Below are 16214 nucleotides of genomic sequence, written 5' to 3' on the forward strand. Positions count from 1 at the left end.
GAGGAGATTTCTTGCACCTACTGCTCAGTCACCTAAATTCTGGGCACTAAAAGAAGCACAATGTCCCCCAGTAGCACACTGCATTATTGGTTCAGTACAGACAAGGAATTGTGAGCGCCACCCACTGAATCATGGGCACTACTCACTGCAGCACCTGGCTTTTCCTTGGAGCTCTACCATCAAAATGTTACGCTTCAGATCTGACACCATCACAGACAGATAGTTTGACTGCAGGCTAACTGGAGCAGGACTCTCTTTCTTGTTCTCAGTAGTCCTTGTCCATCCAAGGGTGGTCTTGTAGTGGCTGATCCTAACCCCTGAAAGCAATGGGAGCTACATTATTGACTTCAGTGGGCACAGGATCAAACCTTTATTTCTTCCTTACTTGCTAGCGGTCTTGTCACTCCTTCCCTCTTCCACGGTATCTTATGCATCTTCCTGTTATTGCCTTCAACCACTATATGTTGGCTCTTTATCATCTTCCCTCTAACCCCTGGCATGTTTTAACTTCCCTTTTACTGCAGATATCCGTACAGCAATACTTGCTCACACTGAGATGCTGACTGCAGAGTGAAATGTATTCGTTTCAGTTTACTGTTCCTACACCATCAAGAAATTGACCACTTTACAAAGGGATGAATATTGAAATAGATGTCAAGATACCAGTGGGTGAGGCTATGTAAATTGAGACAAGAGTTGTCTAAATAACAGTAGTTATATCACCACTGAGTTCAATACTACCCTCTGGTGGCAATACTAATCCACTAAAAGAGCAATATCTGATTATACAACAGACAGGTATGGATATTTGCAGGAAAGCAATAGTCCTCAAGGGCTGTAAAAATAACAATAGCTAGATGTACAGTCATGCTGTAATCCCACAGCCTGAAATACCATTTTAAAAGTCTGTAAATCACAAAAATTAGCCGTCTCAACTTCTTAATTACACCTTGTTCAAACACTCACAGTATCACTTAATCTCCTAATTAGCTTCATTAGTCCGCCCTAGAAATAGTTATTTCCAACGTGGCATCCACCTTTTAACATAATCCATGCTTACAAACTAGGCTTTGGTTGGAATATGCCTGCATTTATTAGCCAGGCTGCAAAACTATCAAGAAAAAGAGAAATCCAGTATATAACCTAGCTATATTTGTCTACAGATCACTTCCAAACACAGTTAAGTTTAATCTTAAAACAGATCATTTTAAAATCTTAAACAAGCAATGACATAAGTATGTCCCATATATATTAGTAATCTATCAGTCAGAGAAGTCTCAGATGATAAAACTGTCCTAGTTGAAAACAAAAATAATTACTCAAGTTTTGTCAAACTGTTGCATCATAGGTACTGTTTGATCTTTTTGAAGGCTATACCTCTTGTGCTTATGGAGCAGAATCAGGGGCGGCTCCAGGCCCCAGCAAGCCAAGTGCATGCTTGGGGCGGCATGTCACTGGGGGCGCTCTGCCGGTCGCCAGGAGGGCGGCAGGCCACTCTGGTGGACCTCCCGCAGGCGTGCCTGCGGGAGGTCCACCAAAGCCGTGGGACCAGAGGACCCTCCGCAGGCATGCCTGCGAGAGGTTCACCGGAGCCGCCTGCTGCCCTCCTGGCAACTGGCAGAGCGCCCCCCACGGCATGCCACCCTGCTTGGGGTGGCGAAATGTCTAGAGCCGCCTCTGAACAGAATACAGACCTGCATTACACTAAGATGCAAACTCTTTCTTCATATTTCTTGTGTTTTTAACTAGATTAATACTATATCATCAACAGCACATACAGTCTGGAGATCCCAGATACAGTTCTTCACAGTTTTTTAACGTAATTATTAGAGCTGCTAAAATAGTTGGGGGAGGGAAGAATTGGCAAAATTTACTCATTTTTGAGTTCTGAAAATTACACACACAAACACACACCACTAACAAAACAAAAATAATCCATCTAGAATGAAAGAGGTACATAAATTGTTGAGGAAAGATGACAGGGCTCCCTTAAAGGCTATATGGCCCACAAATGTTAATGCAGCATAATTTTCATTTTCAAACATTCTTCTTTATTATCATCATCTGGCACCTCTGGTTAAAAGCAGCTTGTGAGACTTGGGTGAAACAGTAATATGTCTGAAGACATTACAAATGTAGTTGTCCCATTTCCTATACAAAAGCAAACCTTCCTGGATTTTAATAAAATTAAAAAGTGGGAATTTAAACCTTGTAAAAGGAAATTCTTGTCATACAATGTACAATTAGTCTGTGGAAAGCACTGCCACAAAGTATAATTAAGGCAAGGGCTTAACAGGATTAAAAAAACAACTGGACAACACGAACATCCAGAGCTATAAGAGTGGGTATTTTTTTAAAGTTTCAAAAGTGATAAGAACCCTCACACTTTGCGGTATAAGCCAACCTTTAATCAACAAAGGAAGAGAAAATTCTTTTCCAGTGGGCAGATCCTTCAATAAGTGCCTTCTTTAGGATTACTTGCACCATCCTCTGAAGCAGCCTGTACTGGCCATTGCTGAAGACAGCATATTTGATTGTATGAATCAATGGTCTTATGGTAGTTTCTATGCTTCTGTTAAATCTCAACATGTACTATGCATTAAAGAAAGCGATTACTTACCGATATGGTGCTCCTGGTGTCTTGCTGTGAAATGGCCTGGAAAAGCCATGTCCATTGGAAGGGATGCACAACAAAATTTCACTTGAGGGTCAAGTATCAGAGGGGTAGTCATGTTAGTCTGGATCTGGAAAAGCAGCAGAGTCCTGTGGCACCTTATAGACTAACAGACGTTTTGGAGCACGAGCTTTCGTGGGTGAATACTCACTTCGTCGGATGCACTTGAGGGTGACATCATTGCCCTACTCTGTATGAGCGACTGTACACCCAGCTGCCTCAGTTCCTTCCCAACTATGCAGTCCTGATGTTATGTAGAACTCCAAAGTATAAGGGAACGTGGGCAGGTGGTGTGAATGAGTTTCTTTCAAAAAAAAAAGTTACTGGTAAGGAACCTCTCTTTTGTCTTTGGGGCCTTTGTGCATTCCCACTTGTGGGAGATTGGCAGGCAATGTTCCACCGGTGGATGAGGAGTTCTTGGTTAAATATGGACTGTAACTCCACTCTCTCAAACTGGGCATCGGAGAGTGATGTCACATCCAAAGCGTAGTGTCTGGTGACGGTGTGCACTGAACTCCAAACTGCTGTTTTGCATACAAGGCCGGCTTCAGGGGTTTTCCCGCCCCAAGCAGCCAAAAAAAAAAAAAGAAGAAGCTGCGATCACGATCTGCGGCAATTCAGCAGGAGGTCCTTCGCTCCAAGTGGGAGTGAGGGACCCTCCGCCAAAATGCCGCCGAATACCTGAAAGTGCCGCCCCGCTCCGGAGTAGCCGCCCCAAGCACCTGCTTGATAAGCTGGTGTCTGGAGCCGGCCCTGTTTGCATAGCTCCACCAAGCTAATCATTCTAAGGCGTGTCACTAATGCTGCAGTGGTTCTCATTGTTCTTTACACTTGTAGGTTCTTTAAACTTGGAAGGACTGGCTTCTCAGTTAAGATGTAGCAGTGTTCTAGACATCTTCTAATCTAGTAATGGGTTCTCCCTGGCCTGTCTCCCCTTATGATACAAATAACCTATTAGAATTACCAGGTAATAACAGAATGTCCTCTTTATATCTAGTGTACTGAGACAAGTTTCCCCTGGGAGGAACAACACAGGAGGAAAAACACTGAAATAGGTAGGAAGAGGAAGGGGAAGGGGGAAGGATCGCTCGGTGGTTTGAGCATTGGCCTGCAAAACCCAGGCTTGTGAGTTCAATCCTTGAGGGAGCTACTTAAGGATCTGGGGGGAAATCAGTACTTGGTCCTGCTAGCGAAGGCAGGGGGCTGGACTCAATGACCTTTCAAGGTCCCTTCCAGCTCTATGAGATAGGTACATCTGAGACCACTCTAGGCAAGAAGCTGGGATGGGGCCTCATGATGACCTTGATAACAGTATCAAATGGAGAGGCCATCAAACCACTAAGCTCACCCACTCTTCTGGCATACATGATTGCTTTCAGGAAGTGTGTTAAGACTGGTAAATGCTTAAGTGAGGTCTGGGCAAGGGACTCATTAGGACACAATTTAGGGCTCCCTATGGAGCAGGAACACACATTTACCATGTCCTTAAGGAACCTGAGGATGTAAGGTATAGAAAATAGGTTTTCCTTAAGCAGATATTGCTATCATATGGACCTTTATGGAGGTTATAGCTAAGCCCTGAGACTTATGATATGGAAGGTGCTCTAGAAGTGAAGGGACTCCAGCCTGAGATGGAGTGAGTCCTTCACTAGTGGCCCAGATACACAAATCAATTCCAGTTTTGTTTAAAGCATTTCTGGGTGGAGCCTTTCCTGGATTCCCAGAGGATGGCTTGAATCCTAAGACCAGAAACAGACCACATTAGTCAGGAGGTTATCCCCATGCTGCAATGTTTCTGGGGATACAGAATTCTCCCTTGCTATTGAGACAGGAGGTTTGGTATGAAGACAGAGGCACTATGGTGGTCCTCTGGCCAGCTGCAGATTTGGTGTTTGCTGTTTGTACAGTACCTAGCACAATGAGGCTGAAACCTGTAAGTGCTACCACAGTACAAATAAATAATCATAACGACATGAACACAAACAGGTAGGTATGCATCTCATGTTGCTGATGCAGTTCAAGGGCTCAAAATTTGAAGTTATAAAATTCTGGTCTATTACACCCCTTCCCTCTCTGGCATGGGTCCCTGACCACCAGGCTCTCCAAGCTGGGGGCTGAGGGGCATGGAGCAGTGTGCACAGGGTCCCAAATTTCCTTAGCCCAGCCTTATATTTGTAGTGTGAATACTAGAGAGGGGTGAGGGAATATCTTTTCTAGGCCCAACTTCTGTTGGCGAGAGAGACAAGTTTACTACTAATCCTAAAAAAAAGTAGATAGTCCCGTCAAAAATTACTTCCTGATTTTTCAAAGGTTTCTAATCTATTTCTAAATTTAAAGAAGCACTATTCAGAATTGTTAAAGCTCTTTACCTATAATTAACTCAATCATACAAGTGAAATTATACCTCGCCTCCCCAGAAAACAAAGGAAGATAAAAAATATGATTGCAGTATATCCATTCTTATAAATATAATGAATCTTTCTTCATGACCCCATTCATCTCTAGTACTCTACATACTTCCTGCTTACAAAGATATTACAGCCCTCCAAGCATTTCTTAATATATTAATCATCATCTGGTGAAAAATGTTAACAATTTTATTTCAAGATGGCCTTCATCCTCCCTAGAAATTTCAGACTTACAGTAAATTTATTCACTATGGTAGGTATTTATGCAGTTTTCGAGGTTGTTTGCTGTCAAGCCTAGTTTCATGATTTGAAAAAATGAATTACATTTAAAATGTACGTGTTGTAATTTCTGTTTACTGCAGGCTACCTGTCCTTAATGTCAGTAGAATAGAAGAGAATATAACAGAATTCACTATAGTTTTCTACATTGATGGAATTTTGTACCATGCCAGTTGGAATGTCTTGCACAACTACATTCTAATTTTCATATAACCTGACTGAGGTGTAAATGGATTTTTAGTCAACTTTTATTATTCCATAACCAACCCAATAGCATACAGCATTTTTTTCCTTAGTGATGTTCACATGTTACAGCTATGTGATAGAAGAAACAGTCCTACCATTCAAACTTTATTGCCTGGAGTTTATTGGTAGATGTTGTGGCAAGGCACTATTTCTCAATCGTTCCCACAGTCTGGATCAAAAATGTACAATATCTTGTAGTTTTGTAAATAACTTTAGTAACTCACTCAACTATTGCCCATCCCTGCTTATGTGCCTGTTATTTTTTGGTTAGTGCCTCAAACATGGAATTTCATTTAAAAAATGTAAATGAGAAATGAGCACCCTTTGGGATCTTATCGAAGATCAAGACTGTTGTCTCTTCAGTTCTTAAGATATAAGTGTTATTTGCAGTTTTTACACCTGAAGAGTGCATGAGATGAAATGCTAGATAAAGCACCTCCACTGATATATAAATATTAAAATTTCAACATAATATAACATTTCAATATATCAATGCTGTGCTCTATTATTCGTGTGTGTAAGTATGTAATATTCCCTAGTACATTTGATTCTAATTTTTTCTTTAAGACGATCTGATACCTCTCTCTGTTTTTATTTTAGCTATAACAAGTTGACAACTATTCTCTGGAACCTGTAAATATATGGCTCAGACTGAGGTCAAGTTGTCCCTAATTTCTGAGTGAAATATAAACAAGTATGGCTACTAAATCATGCTGTTGAACTTGCTGAACTTTTTGAACGGCAGGCTAATTGAATGACGTTTTTGTGTCTTATATGTAATTTGGGCATTCTGAATGGAAGTACAGAATGAAAAGTCTCCTGTGAAGTCTTTCTAAGACATTAGGTATTGAAACTTATGGCATATGTCATCTGAAAGGTATTTTTTCTTAGGCTCTCAAAGAAATTTTAGATTAGAGCTAAGACTTCAGTGTAACAAGATATTAAGGATTTCTGCACATACATGTGTTTATACAATGCCCAGCAAAATGGGGCCCCAGTCTAATTAGGACCTTTAGCACTACTGTAATGCAAATAATAATAATAACAACATCATTTTAAACAAAATGCTAGTGCTTAATATGCCAGAGTACATTCAGCTAACGGATTAAATATGATCTGGATCCTGCACCATGAAAGCCAATGAAAGTTTTTCTATTGACTTGAATGGTAGAAGGATCAAGCTCTAATTTCTGAAATGTAATTTATTTACACTGAGTTGTCTGTCATTTATTTGCACTAACTAGATGGGTTGTTCTACTGGTAGTGTGTAGAAGTCGCCATAAAAGGTACTCACTCTTATATCTGGAATTACAATTGTAAGGTGTGTAGAATGTGGGTAACTGACTGACAAAATAAGAACAGGGAATCTGCCTAGTCTAGTACTTTAAAAAACTGTTAATCTCTTTGTCTTTTTGTTGGATACCCGTAATTCTCATGTTTTATCCTTTATATCAGAGACTCAGTCGTGTAATGCTGATTTCCTCAGTAACCAGCTCTTATATTTGAAAGACTGACTCTTTGCCATTTTGTAACAGTGACCAGTATAACTCCATCAGTATAGCTAATGATGGGAATAGGACTAAGTAGATAAAGGATGGATACAGTTAGGTGGAAAGTCTTACAGTGAATCAGATGTTGTCCTTTGGACCTCTTCTCATCACCTCCCCCCCCTCCAACTTCCACTTCTCCCCCTTACAAGAAGGAGAATTGTGTAATCCAAGATGCAAAATTAGATTTTTGTGTGGTACCTTGGTAGGCCTGTATATCTAGGGTGACCAGATGTCCCATTTTTAAAGGGACAGTCCTGTTTTTGGGACTTTTTCTTATATAGGTGCCTATTACCTCCCACCCCCAATCCCTATTTTTCCACATTTGCTCTCTGGTAACCCTATGTATATCAGATCATTTGATTGTTAGTAGGTATATTAGCAAAAAGTAAGTATGTAGGTAAATGTCACAGAGAAATTTGCCATTATTTCTAGTCATAAAATGTACTTGTAAACATCAAGATATTAATTGAACTCTTAGTAGAGGGTCTTCTGATTATGGTACACACTTGCTCTCAACTCCAGTAAAGGTCATTATAACCATTTCCTTTAGATCAAATAGCTTGTTCTAACAAGCACATTCATTTGTGTAGGATTCAAGGAGAAACAGAAAAGAAAATGAAAACAAAGTAATATCTTCTTTTGGTCTGAAACTCCTAAATAATTTTAAAAAATAACTTTGTGGTTTTGTAAATACCTTTTCCTGTGTGGCACCAAAAACTGGAGAATTCTTACCGTCTATTTCTCAAATATCTAACTTTGTTAGTTTTTCATTTTTGCTAATCCAGAAAGCTCTAGAACATCCTTCAAACCCCAACAGACACATACTACAATTTATTTCTTTTGCTCATTCGGGACCAAAAGTCAGAGCTGGTGTAATGTTCTATGGTATTCACAGTATTTCAGCTATTATGTATGTGATTTTAATCATTGGAAATATTTTTCAAAATCCTGAAATTGATCAAATTGTACAATTAAATAAAAAAGCAGCATTTGTACTTATTTGCTAATAATGCTTATCAAGGCATTCTCAACTCGGATTAAAATGCCATTTTAAAAAAAGTCATTTAAATAAACCAGAACATGCACCACTTCTCAGTTTGACTTTAACATCTCCTAACTGCCTCTCGAACGGCAAATCTAATTGAAAAGACAAAGTCAAAAAACAAAAGGTTTGAACTGAAAAGAGATTTTCTTGGTACTACTTTGTGGAAAGAAGCAGTTACTAACCTTACAGTAACTGTGTTTTTTCAAGATGTATTGTCCATATGTATTTCACTGTTAGTAAGCATGAACCCAACACACTCCAGTTTGAATTCTTTTCACCAGCAGTGTTTGTTGGGGTCTGTCCCTGTGCCCTGAATATCTTTGTGCCTCTAATTTAGGCCATAAAAGGCAGAGTGACCCTCAACCTCTCAGTTCCTTTGCCAACACTGAATCTAGGTGTTGTCACATTATGTATTATATAGACAACATATCTCAAAGAACCACAGTTACTGTAATGTAAGTAACCATCTCTTCTTCGGGTGCTTGTTCACATATATTCCACTGTCGGTGACTCACAAGCAGTGACCTAGATGATAAGAAGTGGGTCCTCGGAGCAGGGCTGGCTCCAGGTTTTCTGCCGCCTCAATCGCGCTGCTCCATTCTTCGGCAGCAGTTCGGCTGCGGGTCCTTCACTCCCTACTTCCTCTTCGACGGCACTTCGGCAGCAGCTCAAAGAGAAAGAGAGGGACTGAGAGACCTGCCGCCAAATTCCCACCAAAGACCCGGACGTGCCACCCCAATAGTGGATGGAGTGCTGCCCCTTTGTATTGGCCACCCCAAGCACCTGCTTCCTTAGCTGGTGCCTGAAGCTGGCCCTGCCTAGGAGTCTACTTGAATGACGACTGTAGGACAGCCTACCAAATTTAGAATCAGATCTTAACGCTTCCACTATGGAGTAATGCTGGTTAAGTGTGTGCACTAAAACCCAGGATTGGAACATGTACCAAAGAAACAACAGAAAGGACCTGCAGTCTTGCACAGTGAGTTGTCATGCCCATTGGTGGGTCTAGGTTGGCTAATTCATAGCACAGCCTGATTCAAGAATAAATCAATTTGAGTCTGTGTGTGGAAATGGCCTGACCTCTCACCCTATATTGTGTGAACAGTCTGGGGGATATCCTAAGTGTCTTAGGTCTATCAATCTAGAAAGAGAGCAAATTAGTTCTGTGTTCCTTTTTCACTTAATACAAGTGTTCTTTATGATATACACAAACTCGGTGCTTGTAAGTGGAAGTTAAGTCCATTCATGGCTATTAGCCATGATGGATAAGGAATGGTGTCCCTAGCCTCTACTTGTTAGAGGGTGGAGATGGGTGGCAGGAGAGAGATCACTTGATCATTACCTGTTAGGTTCACTCCCTCTGGGACACCTGGCACTGGCCACTATCGGAAGACAGGATATCTTTGTCTGACCCTTTGGTCTGACCCAGTACGGCCGTTCTTATGTTTTCCCAGGTTTCTGGGTGACTTTGTTGACTTCAAGTTGACTTTGTTTTGTAATTTCAAGAGGAACCCCTAGATACTTAACCTGGCCTTGGCTGCTGCCAACAACACATTGCTGCTCAAGTGATATTTTGCAGTATGGCCACACTCACCCAAATTAGGTTAATTCAAGGGTCTCAAAAAGTGGGCCTATTAACCCTGCTATTACAATATTTAGATCCCATGGAGGGAGAAGTTCTCTGAGTCGGGGGATATGCCCCCACAAGGCATGTTAGGAACCCAGTCGCTGTAGGCTGTGAAAATGTGAAATACCCCTAAACTGGAGGGTGGAAAGCTGAGAGGGCCAGATCAACCCTCAGGGAGCTCATCGAAAGTCTGTTTGATAAGGTGTCACAGTTCAGGGCAAATGCACTGTTATTCCCCCCTATGGTCCAGCTCCCCAACCATCTCCTCTTTCAAGTGGAGGCCTGCATCTTTACCCCTCTTAACTGGGGTATGTCCTGGCTGAACTGTTCCCTGTCTTCACGGAGTTATTCCCAGCAAAAGACAGTCTGCCTAAGAAGGCCTGCTTGCTTTCTGTTCAGAGATTAATAACAGTGTAATTACCCAGAGTTATAAATTACCACATCACACTTTCTAAGCAAGCACATTTTATTCAGTAAAAGTGTAACAATGAAAACAATAAAAGAGCCTACACACATGCCAGTAACATTACCAGACATCACCTCACCTGCCCCTCCCCATCTCCACAAGAGCTCTGGTCAGGGTCAGTCCTTCCAACCCTTCCCAAAGGTTATGGGAGCTCCCCTTTGGCAGAAGGTCCTGTCTGTTTGCCGGATCAGAATGAAGGCCTTCAGTCCTGAACTATGACTGAAGGTACTTCAGTATGTCTGGTAACTGAGCTAGAGATGGAGATAACTGTGCCCAGTTAGTTAGTTAGGCCCTAGTTCCAGAGTATCAGAAACACATTGGACAAGGATCTCTAACTCTGTCCTTCTCGGAAGCAGACCTATCCATAACTTTGGATTCCTTGTCTTTTGTTGAAGCAAAGTAGGAATGCCTCACAGATGCCTTGGATGATAATGTTTTGTAATTCAGTTAAACAGGTTCCCTCTACTGATGTTAGCCAGCCAATATCCCCGTGGTGAGGTGCAGGGAGCATAGATCTGGATGGAGAATCTGACTGTCTTTTTGAGATATAATATTTGGCTGGAGAGGCAACTGCATTGGAAATTGAATGGAGAGATTCTTTAGGTCCAAGAACCAGAATTGCCTCAGCTATGCTGGAGCTACTATGACGATCCTGGCTGAACCCCACTTGAGCTTTCTGAGTACGGACATGATTAACTGAATTGGAGGGCAAGCATACATCAGGCCCTAGTTCGAGAGTATCAGAAACGCATTGGACAAGGATCTCCAACTCTGTCCTTCTCGGAAGCAGACCTATCTATAACTTTGGATTCCTTGTCTTTTGCTGTTGCTTAGTGTTGGCTTTGTTTCAACTTCTCATTCACTGCAGTGACAACTAATGACACCAGTGTGGGGTGTGTATAAAATTGCTCAAAGCAAATGGGAAGAAACTTGATAGCGATGGTCTCAGGAGCGGCGTCAGAGTTTCTGGCGCCCTAGGCAGAATTCGGGGGGCGGTATTTTGTGTGCTCCCCATGGGGCGTGCGGGAGCTTCTGGTTCCGCTCCCCTCGCCCCGCCGAAGAAGGACCCTCCACTGAAATGCCGCAGGCGACAGTGGCAGTCATTGAGCTGCTCAATTGCCTGCCGCTGTTTTCTGCGGCACGTCGGCAAAGGTCCTTCTTCGGCGGTGCGATGGGAGCAGAACCGGAAGCTCCTGTGCGCCCCGTGGGGAACGCACAAAATGCCGTCCCCCGAATCCTGGCGCCCTAGGTGACTGCCTAGGGTCTCCTGATGGAAGCACCGGCCCTGGATGGTCTGCTTTCTTTGATGTTGGTGCCAGAGGAGCAGGCATATGCCAGAACAATTTAGCTGGCTCTAGAAATCTTTCATTGATGAGCCCTGCAAGATGTCCTGGTACCGAGGTGTGCAGGATGTCCAGCAGTGTGTGCAATTTTTCCTGGAGCTCCTCTATTGGACTCTCCAGTGCATCACACATTCTGGGTAGCAAGTCCTGGAACATCTTGTAACCATCTTGGGCTAGAGTAGATGATTCAGGAACTACAGCCTCATCAGGGGATGAGGATGAGATGGGAGCCGGGGTGGGATGGTCCTCTGCCTCTGACTCTTCAGCAGAGCCATGACCAGGCTGTTCAGCTGGCAGTGGAGCAGACTGGGCTGGTTGTAAAATCCATTTGTGAGGAAGAGAAGAGGATCTCGTCCTGGACTGGGATGCAGACATTGGTCTTCTAGTATGATTCCACACAGAGCCACAATGGTGCTGGTAAGCATAAGGTGAAGATGGCTACAGGGAAGGATACTAAGGAGTAGTATCCTTCCTTGAGCTTCTATGTCTAGAGTAAAAGTCAGCCCTCCACTCCCTCACAGCTGTACAGAAGAGGCTACACATTGAGAGAAGAAGCTTGGGCACTGCAAGTTCTGACTAGGAGCCACAAGCTCCAAGTGAGAAGGAAGTGAGAGGAAGTTGGATTCCCCCTGGTCTGCAGGCCCTCAATTGGAGGCATGAAAGCACTCAGGGTGCAGGTGCAGCCCCTAGTGTATACAGCTGGCCAAAAAAGCCAGAATTTGAGTGCATAGGCTCATGCACACCAACAGTAGACTATATATATTGACAAGCACGTGAAGGCCATAATAATATCAATCCAAGTTGTTACATTATATAACCAGCTATTGGCCAAAGAATAAATACACGCGTAATGGCAACTGTACTAAACTGACAAACAGGATTTGACTAGCCTACAGCAAATTGGTTTTAGAATGCACTGTTGAGTCAGCTTCCTTTAGTTTGCTTTTTAAGAAGGGGCATAATGTCTGCAGGGGAACGTCTCTATCTTAGTAAGGCTATTGTTTTATAAAACACCTTTAATGTAGGTGGCAGAAATTTACATATTTGATTTATTGCTGCTGTGAATACACATGCGTGGATATGATGAACAAAATTACTTCCAAACCAGAAAATAATTTTGTAAGTGAACATTATACAATTCAGACGCTCATTCGTTTGTTCTAAACTGGTGTGAATCTAGCCTGTTTTTCACTTACACAGTATGTATAAGTATTTCCTTTTCTTTTGTTTTTAGACTAATAGTTATATACTGTTCTACTTTTGCTTACTCGAATCATGTCAACCTCTTTTATTCACCTTCCGGTATCCTCATTTTCATCCTCTGAAATCCAAGAACAGTAGTGGACAAAGTTAAGCAAATTAAAGAGCTAATTGCATAATTCTGGGAAGCACAAAATTATGTATCTTTGACAATAAAAAGAGATAGAGAAGAGTTAAGTAAAAGAACTAAGACAGCTCCTTGGTGCAGAAGCTCCCTCTAATGGCTGGCTGCAGAGTGCATCTGATAGAAGCTGAAGAAGCTACTTAACATCTGCGTTCCCAGGCAGGAAGAAATATTAAAACACCAACTGATAAACAAGGAAAGAGGTAAGTCTGCGAGAGTACTTGTGTGTGTGTATGTCTGCACACATTCACTAACGGGTATATTACACACAGTACAGAAGGAATAAGATACATCTAACGCACACTTTACATGGCCAAATTTTTAATGGGATTCTGGATATTATTTTTAAACTGACCCCGTTTTGAAGCATAAAACGTCATTTTAAGCGTACATACGTTTCAGTTGTCTTTCAGAGGAAATATGAATGCTGATTTCCAAATCTGCATAGAAATTTAGACAGGTCTTGCTTCCAGTTTTCAGACAGCATGCAAAAAGAAGTTATGATCAAATGTTTGAAAACAGCAGAATAAAGACAATGGACTTCAAGAAGGCAGATTTTAGCAAACTCAGAGAACTGGTAGGTAAGATCTCATGGGAAGCAAATCTAAGGGAACAAAGAGTCAAGGGAGACAGCAATTTTTTAAAGAGACATTATTACGGGCACAATAGCAAATTTTCCCAATGCGTAGGAAAAATAGGAAATGTGGTAAGAGACCACCCTGGCTTCACCAGGTGACCTTCACCAACCTGAAATTCAAAAAAAGGGTCATACCAAAAGTGGAAACTAGGTCAAATTACAAAGGATGACTATTAAAAAAAGCACAACACAAGCATATAGGGACAAATTTAAACAGGCCGAGGCACAAAAAGGAGATTAAACTAGCTAGGGATGTAAAGAAAAACAAAAAAACATTTTACAAATATTACATTTCACATTGTACAAATATATTAGAAGCAAGAGGAAGACCAAGGACAGGGGAGCCCTCCAGTGGGACTGAGATTCCATGGGTCCCGCAGGACCTGTTGCCATAACAGCAGGAGCAGGTAAAATGTACTTTGTTGTGAGCAGGACTGGGTAGGCAAAAAAAACAAACAAACAAACAACTGACTGCGGTTATTTGAGGGAAAACACTAATTTTTTTTTAAATAAGGTTTTAATGCTTAAATTTAAGCAACGGATAGAAAGAGATTAGATGTCTATTGTACCAGGAGTTAAAAAGTATTTTTACATGGTTTAAGCATGACTTGTTTTATTCTTTTAGTGGTAAAAACTGTGTCTGAATTCTGTGTGTATGTGTATGTGTGTACATATATACACAACACACACACACAAAACACTTTTTTTTTTTTAGTAGCATGGGGGAATCTGTCTCTCTTGCTGGATTTGTGGGATCTAAAGTTTTTGCAGGTGGGAGTGGGATAAAAATGCAAGAAACAATGCAGGCGCAGGTGGGAGTGGGAATTGCAGGGCAGGATGGGAGTGGGATTAAAACAGTGGCCCCTTGCAGGGCTTTAAAGGACAGGGTGATCCCATTACTCAATGAGGGGTAGACATAATAGGAGATGCAGCAATGGCCAAAGTGCTAAATGCCTATTTCGTTTCAGTTTTCACCAAAAAGGTTAGCAGTGATTGGATGACTAACATAGTGAACATTAGCGTAAATGATATAAGATCTGAGGCTAAAATAGGGAAAAAACGAGTTAAGATTTACTTAGACAAGTTAGATGTCTTCAAGTTGGCAGGGCCTGATGAAATACATTCTAGATTACTTAAGGACAGGGGTAGGCAACCTATGGCACGTGTGCCAAAGGCAGCACATGAGCTGATTTTCAGTGGCACTCACACTGCCCAGGTCCTGGCCACAGGTCCATGGAGCTCTGCATTTTAATTTAGTGTTAAATGAATCTTCTTAGACATTTAAAAAACCTTATTTACTTTACCTGTAACAATAGTTTAGTTATATATTGTAGACTTACAGAGAGAGACCTTCTAAAAACGTTAAAATGTATTACGGTCATGCCAAACCTTAAATTACAGTGAATAAATGAAGACTCGGCATACCACTTCTGAAAGGTTGCCAACCCGTTTAAGGAACTGGCTGAAGAGTTCTCTGAGCCATTAGCGATTATCTTTGAGAACTCGTCGAGGACAGGAGAAATCCCACAGGACTGGAAAAGGGCAAATATAGTACCTAGCTACAAAAAGGGGAATAAGAATAACCCAGGGAATTATAGACCAGGCAGCTTAACTGCGGTACCCAGAAAGATAATGAGGAACTAATCAAGCAATCAATTTGTAAGCACTTGGAAGATGATAAGGAGATAAGTAACAGCCAACATGGATTTGTCAAGAACAAATCATGTCAAACCAATATAATATCCTTCTTTGACAGGGTAACAGGCCTTGTGGATACAAAGAAAGCAGTAGATGTGATATATCTCAACTTTAGTAAGGCTTTCGATACTGTCTCACATGACCCTCTCATAAACAAATAGGGAAACATAGCCTAAGTGAATCTATTATAAGGGGGGTGCACCACTGGTTGCAAAAACCATACTCAGAGAGTAAAACCATTCAATAGCTTCATAAATGATTTGGATAATAGCATAGAAAGTACACTTATAAAGACTGCCTATGATACCATGCTGGGAGGAATTGCAAATGCTTTGTAGGATAGGATTAGAATTCAAAAATGATCTTGACAAACTGGAGAAATGCTCTGAGATGAGTAGAATGAAATTCAATAAGGACAAATCAAAAATACACTTAGAAAGGGATAATCAACTGCACAAATACAAAATGGGAAATGACTGTCTAAGAAGGAGTATTGCAGAAAAGGATCTGGGGGTTACAATGGATCACAAATTAAATATGAATCAACTATGTAATACTGTTGAAAAAAAGCACACCCCATTCTGGGATGTTGTAAGCAAGACACAAGAAGTACTTCTACTCTAATCAGCACTGATAAGTCCTCAGCTGGAGTGCTGTGTACAGTTCTTGGCACCCTACTCCGGGAAAGATGTGGACAAATGGGAGAAAGTCCAGAGGAAAGGAAAAAAATATGATTAAAGGTCTAGAAAACATGACTTACAAGGAAAGAAGAAAAAATTGGGTTTATTTAGTCTGGAGAAGAGGAAGACTAAGGAGGGGGATATGATAACAGCCTTAGTGTATGAAAAAGGTTGTTA

At 41.4% G+C, this 16214-nt stretch overlaps 1 protein-coding gene across 8 annotated transcripts in view; it reads right to left on the reverse strand.

Annotated features, from left to right (window-relative positions):
- The window catches only part of WDPCP (WD repeat containing planar cell polarity effector), a 248216-nt gene that overhangs the window by 191462 nt on the left and 40540 nt on the right, over nt 1-16214 (reverse strand). For 2 of the 8 annotated variants that reach the window (XM_050952079.1, XM_050952078.1), the window contains exon 2: nt 147-317. The exons of 4 other annotated variants lie outside the window; for them this stretch is intronic. The gene's annotated coding sequence lies outside the window, so the exon portion shown is untranslated. Of the gene's footprint in view, nt 1-146; nt 318-8717; nt 8841-16214 lie in introns of those variants that run through there. 2 more of the 8 variants (XM_050952080.1, XM_050952081.1) reach the window with 2 other exon arrangements.

This window comes from Gopherus flavomarginatus, chromosome 4, assembly GCF_025201925.1.
Source record: "Gopherus flavomarginatus isolate rGopFla2 chromosome 4, rGopFla2.mat.asm, whole genome shotgun sequence".
Classification (NCBI taxonomy): domain Eukaryota; kingdom Metazoa; phylum Chordata; order Testudines; family Testudinidae; genus Gopherus; species Gopherus flavomarginatus.